Genomic DNA, 10,000 nt, shown 5'->3' with positions numbered 1-10,000 from the left:
GATTTTCATAATTTTCATCCTTTTAAAACCAACTTATTTTTTATAAATACAATAAAATCGTACAATCTTAAGTTACCAGTCCATCCAATGATACTGTTCATGATATGCTCCCACCCTCGACATCTACAAAACAAATTAATATGCATTAGGGTTGTGGTGGCCGATGTGGTAACGTCCCTGCCTGGTAATCGCCAGTCTGGGGGTTCGAGTCCCACTCAAACTCGTTAGTTTCTTTGATCGCTGCAACATCACCATCCTTGTGAGCTAAGGATAGGGGGTTTGGGGAAGCCTATAGGTCTATCTGGTGAGCCATCAGCACCCGTTGCCTAGACCTTCCTGGTCCTAGCTTGGGTGGTGAGGGGCTTGGGCGCTGATCATATGTATATATGGTCAGTCTCTGGGGCATTGTCCTGCTCGATAGGGCAATGTCACTGTCTCTTGCCTCTGCCATTCATGAGCAGCCTTCAAAACATTTACGTATACATAAACAGCAACCTGGAAGTCCCCAGCCTGTAACAGACCTGCAGGCAAATACAGGCCTGCATAAAAATGAGTTGGGGCAGGTACCTCAAAAAAATGTAGCTATGAATTGGCTAACTGGTCACCTTTCAACGGAATCAAAATAACATACACGTGTCCGGAATAATTCATCAAGTTCTTCATGACGCCAAATGAATAAAAAAACAATCTCTCTCTCTCTCTCTCTCTCTCTCTCTCTCTCTCTCTCTCACGATATATATATATATATATATATATATATATATATATATATATATATATATATGTGTGTGTGTGTGTGTGTGTGTGTGTGTGTAACTACAAAAGCATCAACAATTGCAGCAATTTCTAGTCCACTGCAGGACAAAGGCCTCAGCCATGTCAATTCATGATGGAGGTTTGGCTATTTTCATCATCAAGCTGACCAGTGAGGATTTGGTGATGGTGGGAGATTTTTGTCTGATTGCTCTGAGCAAACAAACTAGTATGGGTGTCCATAGTTGAGCTCTGCTGATCATGGCGATACGCAAACCCTTTCACCATGATAAATCTATCATATATAATTAACATCAAATTGTTTAATCAAACAAACCAATAAATAATAAAGATAAACTAATAAATAATGCATTCAGGTCAAGTGTCCGGGCAAGATGACATTGTATACAAGACTAGCCTGGGTTCCTTAACCTAATAATAATAATAATAATAATAATAATAATGTTTATTGGACAAAAACATATATACATACAAAATATTTACAAAAAAAGATTCGGTCCAAGCCCATGTGGAGCAGAGCTCTTCGGGCAATAATACAATAAAATAATATCATCAATTAAAAAAATTTATAAAAAGTAAATATTGATATCGATAAACTAAATGTACTCATATATATACATAAGAATATACATATGCATACACATACAAATACATATACACACACATGTACATATACATACACATGTACACATAGACACATATAAATGAGATTTTTAGCCTAAAAATAAATGGAAATGTACAGTATATTCGTATAATAAAGTATGATAAAGAAGGGCGGAATAATAAATAGTACAAATTTTGAATTTAAACATTGATATGGTAGAAATGCTAGACTTACAAATGTATACAAGCAATAAAGAATATAAGAATTAAGAACATTATTGCATTAATGGTTAGTTCATGAAGAAATGTCTACTAATAAAACTTAGTACACAGATAATAACATATTAGTATATGATTTTTTAAAAGATTGAATGCTAAGCAATGCCTTAAGATAAGCAGGCAGAGTATTCCATTGTTTAACTCCCTGATAGAGATAAAACTGTTCACATTTCTTTACACGTACGAAGGGAAGAGTTAAGTTAGAGTCTCTTGTTCCATATTGGTGTGCTGATTGGACCTGAATTATTTTTTGTCTAATGGATGGATATTTATGCAGCGAAAGGGTTTGAAACATCAAATTCATTAAGGAGAGTTTGTAGGTATCCTCCAACTTCAGAATCGAGAGAGACCGGAATAGAGGTGATGTATGAGCTAAATAATCACTCGAAGTTATTATTCTCACCAGTTTTTTTTGCATAATGATTAGCGGTTGCAGGACGTTTCTACTGCAACTCCCCCACGCTGTAATGCAGTAATTTAGATGAGGAGATACTAAAGAGTGGTAGAGTTGTTTTAATATATATAGCGGGAAATAATCCTTCAGCCTATATATGATACCTATAACTTTGGAAATTTTATTGACTATCATATCCACATGCTTACTGAAGGTTAATTTATTGTCAAACATTACTCCTAAAAATTTTCCACTGGATTTCTGGTCAAGAGTGTGATTTCCTATTGCAACTCTTATGTTACCGGGAACTTTGCGCAAAGAAAATATTATGAAATATGTTTTTCTCTCATTTAGGGTCAATTTATTCGATAGTAACCAATTTTTAACATTATTTAAGTTAGCAGTTAAAGAATTACAAAGAGAATAAATATTTTTATGACAAAGATGGAGCGTGGTGTCATCGGCAAAAAGTATGGAGTTTAATCTGCCAACTGAACGAGGCAAATCATTAATATAGATGAGGAAAAATAACGGTCCTAAGACTGATCCCTGGGGGACACCTATTTTGACATCCATAGTCTCTGAAAGATGACCATCGAGCGTGACAAATTGTTTTCGATTTGTCAGGTAGGATTGGAGTAAGAGTAGTGCATTGCCTCGTATACCATAATGTTCCAGCTTTTGAAGTAGTATATCATGAGACACAGTATCAAAGGCTTTGCTCAAATCCAAAAAAACCGCACCAAGGTATTCATTTTTATTCATTGCATTATAGATATTTTCAAGGAGGTCATGAACGGCATCACTAGTACTTACGCCTCGTAAGAAACCATACTGACACGTAGAGAAAATGTTACAACTATTGAAGAAAGAGTAAAGTCGACTATACAATAGTTTTTCAAATATTTTATTCAACAAAGGAAGGCAGCTAATTGGTCTATAGTTATTAACATCTGATATATCACCGGATTTGTGTAACACAGTCACACATGCAATTTTCAAAATGTCAGGATAAATACCAGCATCTAAACAACGGTTGAATAGCATAGATATAGGAAAGGCAAGTAGGTTAGCATTGTTCTTATATAATCTTGTAGGAGGAGAATGAATATTTGCTTTTTTGTTTTTCAGTTTTTTTATAATGTTCATCACTTCAAATGGAGATGAAGGGGTAAAAAAAATAGACTGCTGATTTGAGGGAGGCAAATAGGTACGGAAATCTAAGTTAATATTTTGAGGTAAAGCATCCCTTAGAGTTCAAGTGACCAGGTCACCAGAGATCCTTGCCCTTTGGCTCAAGCCATTGCAAATGGTAGTGATTACGACCATTTATCTAAACATAGGCCTACATATACTCTGAAACTTTATTTGAGTCTATCAGTCCGATATTAATAGGCCTAGGTCTAAATAGTCCTTTGATGTGGGTGAACAGACAAGCAGGAAGGTTTCCTTTCATTAATTGTAGTCAAATCTCTCTCTCTCTCTCTCTCTCTCTCTCTCCCTAAGCCGGTCAACTGGTTCGAATCTATACTAACTGAGAGAGAGGAAGAGCTCTCTCTCTCTCTCTCTCTCTCTCTCTCTCTCTCTCTCTCTCTCTCTCTCTCTCTCTCTCTCTCATTTCCTAAGCCGGTCAACTGATTCGAATCTATACTAACAGAGAGAGAGAGAGAGAGAGAGAGAGAGAGAGAGAGAGAGAGAGAGAGAGAGAGAGATAATATAACGTTCAATATCAAATACAACAGAAAATAGTATAAATATAAATACCCATAACTTAAAAAAAAAAAAAAAATATCTCTATAACTCCCGGTCAGGGACTCTCGTCCGAGAGAGTAGAAACAGGATGAGTGTGTAGGAGCAGAAAGAGTTAAGAGCAGAGGTAGGAGGTAGAAAATTCTTTATATTGAGGTCGGACGAGAGAGAGAAAGTACACACAAGAGCCTGGTCCGTCCCATTCTATAAGAGACAAACAAACAAACATACACAGACCAATACAACATGTGTAGCGTAGAATGTCAGGTAGAAATGTGGTATAAGGACAAGGTGGATTGACTAAACGTAATTATTATTATTAGTAGTAGTAGTAGTAGTATTAGTATTAGTAGTAGTAGTAGTATTTACTTAGCTACAGCCCTAGTTTGAAAACCAGGATGTTATAAGCCCAAGTGCTCCAAAAGGAAAAAATAACCCAGTGAGGAAAGGAAAGACATATAATAATAATAATAATAATAATAATAATAATAATAATAATAATAATAATAATAATAATAACCTAATCGAAAAGTTCAAAAGAATGAGAAATCTGTGGTCAGTTTAAATTCGACCTCAAAATAAGGTCATGAGAAGAATCTAATCTTTTGAAATAAATTCTATTTGAGATTAAAATAAGCGTATATTATTCAATTTCTCTTATCTAACATTAACGGTTTCCCATGAAAAACGGTTGGCTCCAGAATAGAAACAACGTATTGGTTGCTGTCTCTTTCACACATATATTATTAAACAGCTCAATAGTAACTTATTTATATATAACTTCAGCTCAAAATAGCAGAAAATGCGTTTTGAAACTAGTGACTATCATAAAAAATAGATTTTAGATCACTTTGGATAAAATTTAAACAAAATAATGATGTAATATCTTTTAAAACTATTATTTTGTTGCTATGTATTATATCATGAGGTTATGAGACCTAACAGAAAACAGTTTGTCTTAAATAACACTATAGCACAGCGTAAAGTCGCCCTTTAAACAGCGGAGATCTTAAGGAACGCGGCTCAGCTAAAACAGCCTCGTAGCCAGAACACTAATGAACAAGGCTCTGTCATCCGAAACCATATGCTTGGCATGGACTTAAGCGGCCATAACACATACTAATATCGTTTTATCGTCTTAGAAATCATATACAGAAAATACTTAAGTCTATTATAAAATGTCTAAAAGCAGCCATGGCGCTAAAAAAGCAGCAAGGACGTTAACATGAACAATAAAAAAAACACGCGTTTTTTTCCAAGGATGTTGGAAAGGCAACACCGAGCTAGCTGTTGAGCTGGACAGAAATAACCCCTTGGGTTTCTAGACTCTACCAACCAAACCCCCCCCCCCCAACCCTACGATCACCGGGGCAACCCAAACCCCTCCTCCACCCCCAACCTCATCCAACCCCACCACAGCGCTGCAAGCTCCCACAAAGCCAAATACCCAAGACGAAAACCCCCAGCCGGCAGCTCTTTAATCGTTACACCTGTTGTCGAATCGCCATGAAAAGAAGTGACCATTTTATGGCAACGCTTCTTTATACAGGTGGAAAGGAGGGGAAGAAAATGTTTAATGAATTGAAAGAAAGATTCTTCACTTATTTCTAATCTATGTTGTTTTAGGACAAATTATTAATTTATTGTATTTTTTTGTCCTTGGTGTAATACTGTACAAAAAATACAATGATATTGTATAAATTCAGATATGCTCTTAGTAGGCCTATATAATTCTAAAGATGGGCGAACCTAATATAACTTTCTTGAGTAGTAGATAAACTCTCTCTCTCTCTCTCTCTCTCTCTCTCTCTCTCTCTCTCTCTCTCTCTCTCTCTCTCTCTCTCTCTCTCCAGATATCTAAATCACATTTTGGGAGCAGATGTATTTGGTCACATAAAATTACAAGTATAATATTTAGATACTTTCTACAAGACCACACGCTTAAAGAGAGAGAGAGAGAGAGAGAGAGAGAGAGAGAGAGAGAGAGATCAGTTCCTTAATCTTCTACTTTAAATCTTAAATTATTCAATTCCTCTCCTATTCTCTCATCATCTCTATTTCCCTTGAACAAATATTCTCATGGGGTTAGACGTTGCCAAATGAGATCCAGGTGTCTTCATTGGATGGTCAACATATCTATGTCATTTATCTAAAGTAATTTTCTATAAATGGATAAGTTTTTTGTGCTGCAAACCTCCTTTTATAAGGCAGTGGATACTGATATTAAGGGGCGTTCCTCCCTAGGCGTTGGTTTATGTACATGTTGGTTAGTCAACTGTAGTGGGTTGCAGATAGAGGAGGAATGGATGTTAGGAACTCTCTCTCTCTCTCTCTCTCTCTCTCTCTCTCTCTCTCTCTCTCTCTCTCTCTCTCTCTCTTATAAAATCGAAGAATGTTACTGGCTCTCTCTCTCTCTCTCTCTCTCTCTCTCTCTCTCTCTCTCTCTTAAAATCGAAGAATTTGTACTGTAGAGGCACTTTGAGAGAGAGAGAGAGAGAGAGAGAGAGAGAGAGAGAGAGAGAGAGAGAGACTAGCAGTAATGTAATATGAAAATTAACTAAATCATGTAGACTTCTATGTAATACAAACCACTTCATTCTAATTTTTTAAAACTCAAAATAATAATCTTATGAAAGTTTTCAGTCTTTAAAAACAGCATTACCTTTTCTGTTGTTTTCCCGGCTGTCATAAACATGGACCTACAATTCACAAACCACATACATATAGACCTAGCAACATTTTTAGTCACTCTAAAAACCAAATTAACCAACAATGAAAAACATAAATACACCAAAGATGTAATAAATTAATGAAATATCAGTTGATAATTTACTTGAAAAGGAACGCCATGTTTAGATTAATAAAATACTTATGTTCTAGGCCTACTTGGAGGAAAAAAAAAAGTTTCTCTTAAAGCTAACAGCGCAGTAACCAGTAGGACATACCACGGTAACCTTAATATTATGTGAAAGGGCTAAGATAATAATAATAATAATAATAATATACATTATTTCAAAGCAATTTCTCCTACTTACGGGTGTAACTCTCAGAGAGAGAGAGAGAGAGAGAGAGAGATTACCTTTTTATATCAGAAGCCGACGGGACTGGCAACCAAGTCCCCTTACCGAGAAAAAGAAAAGGATAAAAAGACGGAGTCTAACTAGGAAATGGAAACTAGAGGCAAGAATAGAATTCTGAAGCCGTTTATAAGGTGGGTTTACATTGTCGAACGCGGTTCGACAGACAAGCGTTTGAAATGATGTTCGAACGTGTGGAACGGGGTATTTGGTTGTCGAACACGTTCGTCGAACAGTTCGAAGTGAGTCTGTTCTCACCTGACTTTTGTGGGCGGGGGCTTCATTGTCCACAAACCTTATGCATTTATGGCTGACTCCACCTCTTCGAACCGTTTGACAAGCAGTTCGACAACCGAGTTCGACGAACCGCTCGACAACCGGGTTCGACAAACCGTTCGACCGTCTAAATCCAGCTATAGAGTAATGATATAGTTCCAGAACCGAATTTATCATCTCATCTCTTACCTACCACAAGGCACTAGAAGAGTTGGAAGGCCCACGCCTACATGGCTGAGGACTATGAAACGTTTAGTTGGCGATGAATGGAGAAGTATCGAATTAAAAACTCAAGATAGAGACGACTGGCGAAATCTAACCGAGGCCCCTTTATTAATACATCTTTCATTCAAAAAGCTGATTTACATAACATCTCCCTTTTACAGTACAATAGATGAAAAGTTATTTAATCTAATAACCAACTTATAACCCACACGTACCATAGGCCTACGGCCTAATAACCACTTCAACAAAGGGTAATAAAAAATAGAAATAAACCTTACCTACCATGAGGCCTATATACGAAAAATCTATTCTATACCTTTAAGAATTTCTTGGTATGTTTAGAGGTATGTGTAACCCCATAGTCAACTTACTCTCTCTCTCTCTCTCTCTCTCTCTCTCTCTCTCTCTCTCTCATAAACTGTAGTAAAAACAAAAGGAGCACCTTCGACATAGGCCTAAAATCCCTTCCGGCTAATAAGCACCAAGACACTTCCGTTGGTATTTGCGTCAGTGGCCGCTTGTCTAGACTGACATTATCCATCGCAAACACTCGGAAACACCGTCAGTAAACAACTGAGTAGGCCTACACGGAAAAAATGTCACAACATAGGTCTAGGGAGTGAAGGAATTAACCTGAGACAGGTCTATGAAATTGATGTTACCCAAGTTACCGGACTGCCTAAAATAACCATGACACAGGACTGTAGGACTATACAGATGAGGGATGTACCGTAAGATTAGTAACTGTATCAAAACTTAGACAGATCTATAGGACTACTTCAGACCTCCAAAAGATCCTACAAGATAGGATTTACCCTATCACATATATAGGCATTAAATAGGTGTAATAATTAAGCCTAAATGAAACATATATATACCAACATTTCTCTATTGTAGATTATTTCAAAATCAAATTAGGTTGACCCTACAGGAATTTTCTCTATAAGTCTATAACGCCTAAAATTCAGAATAAATATGCTTACAGGCCTAATTTCATTAAAATCACTCATTAGTCTCTATGGATTCCTTGAAACCTTGATTTATAAACAATGACATTGTCTATAAAATAGGCCTAGTGTCTGAGGAATCGCGCAAAACTAGGAACATAGCCAGACCAATCCTACACATGTAGGCCTATTAAAAAAAACAGATATACGAACCTTGATCGGGCTTAGGCCTGTAGGCTCAAGCAAAATCAATCACCCACAATCGTTGTTCTTTTAAGAATAAGTAACGTACTCTATTAAATAATATCACATAGGCCTATCCGTTTAGAATTTTAGTTCAACCCAGAATATATTCCAGCTGACCTAAGGCAAATTCAACTGCGTATGTATTACTGTAGAGATACATAGTCTATGTTGTGTATACATGCGTAATATACAAAGCCAAATGTATACAAATATATAAAACATTATCTAAACAAATAAATAAATACGGTAGAATAATATGGGAAGTAAAATTTGGCTCAGATGAAAAATGAATAAGAGTTGGCACAGAGATCTGAAAATAGCCAAGAGCCGGTATACTGTAGCTAAGATGGCCAATTCTCTCTCTTTCTCTCTCTCTCTCTCTCTCTCTCTCCTCTCTCTCTCTCTCTCTCTCTCTCTCATGCACACACACTATACTAGAACAAGCATGGTTTTAATATATTTCAAGATACCACAAAATAGCTTTGATAAATGGAGAGAGGGAGAGAGAGAGAGAGACTTAAATTCTTATCAATCATGTAATACGCTAATAACGTAACTAATTTAATAAATACAACGCTAAAATGTCTTTAAAAACACAAAATAAAAACACACAAAATAAGATAAACAAAAATATCTCAGTACAAGCGCATCATTATTGTATCAATTCTACCTGTAATGAGAGACGCTATGGAAATTACTGCAAATTATCGTGACGGTAAAGAATGAGAAATTGAATCACTAGCGTAAAATGAGGTACGAGAGAGAGAGAGAGAGAGAGAGAGAGAGAGAGAGAGAGAGAGAGAGAGAGTTCACATTCAATCTAATAGCAATGAGAGAGAGAGAGAGAGAGAGAGAGAGAGAGAGAGAGAGAGAGAGGGGTCCTCATTCAATCTATCAGCAATGAGAGAGAGAGAGAGAGAGAGAGAGAGAGAGAGAGAGAGAGAGAGAGAGAGAGAGAGAGGGGGGTCCACATTCAATCTGAGAGAGAGAGAGAGAGAGAGAGAGAGAGAGAGAGAGAGAGAGAGAGAGAGAGAGAGAGAGAGAGAGAGAACTAACCCATTACCTTTACCCTTTTTATATTGACATTCATCACTGTTACCCACGACCTTACTTGACCTTCCTAACCCCCCAAAAACGTTACATCTGACCTTACTTAACCTTTGTAACCCACAAAACAACCTTAAAATTACATTTTAAAACGCCCAGGTTACCTGATACAAGACTATGCAACCAGATCACCACGAACTCGAAGGCAAAGTGGGCGTGTATTTGGGCGTCGCGACCCACCCCTAGAAACAAAAGCGAAATAATATGAATCTCACCAGTTCAATAATCTTGACAATTCCAGGCCCCGTCTTGAAGTACTGGATGGAGAATGAGATTCCAGAACTCTTTTGAGGAGAGGAATAAGTCGGCGATGTGGTGATGGT

At 36.9% G+C, this 10,000-nt stretch overlaps 1 protein-coding gene across 1 annotated transcript in view; it reads right to left on the bottom strand.

Annotated features, from left to right (window-relative positions):
- LOC137628890 (CKLF-like MARVEL transmembrane domain-containing protein 4) overlaps positions 1–10,000 on the bottom strand; it is a 72,217-nt gene that overhangs the window by 61,290 nt on the left and 927 nt on the right. The window lies entirely within an intron of this gene.

Source organism: Palaemon carinicauda, chromosome 36, assembly GCF_036898095.1.
Source record: "Palaemon carinicauda isolate YSFRI2023 chromosome 36, ASM3689809v2, whole genome shotgun sequence".
Classification (NCBI taxonomy): Eukaryota; Metazoa; Arthropoda; class Malacostraca; order Decapoda; family Palaemonidae; genus Palaemon; species Palaemon carinicauda.
Note: the sequence above shows the minus strand (reverse complement) of the source record. Positions and strands in the feature narration are given on the sequence as shown.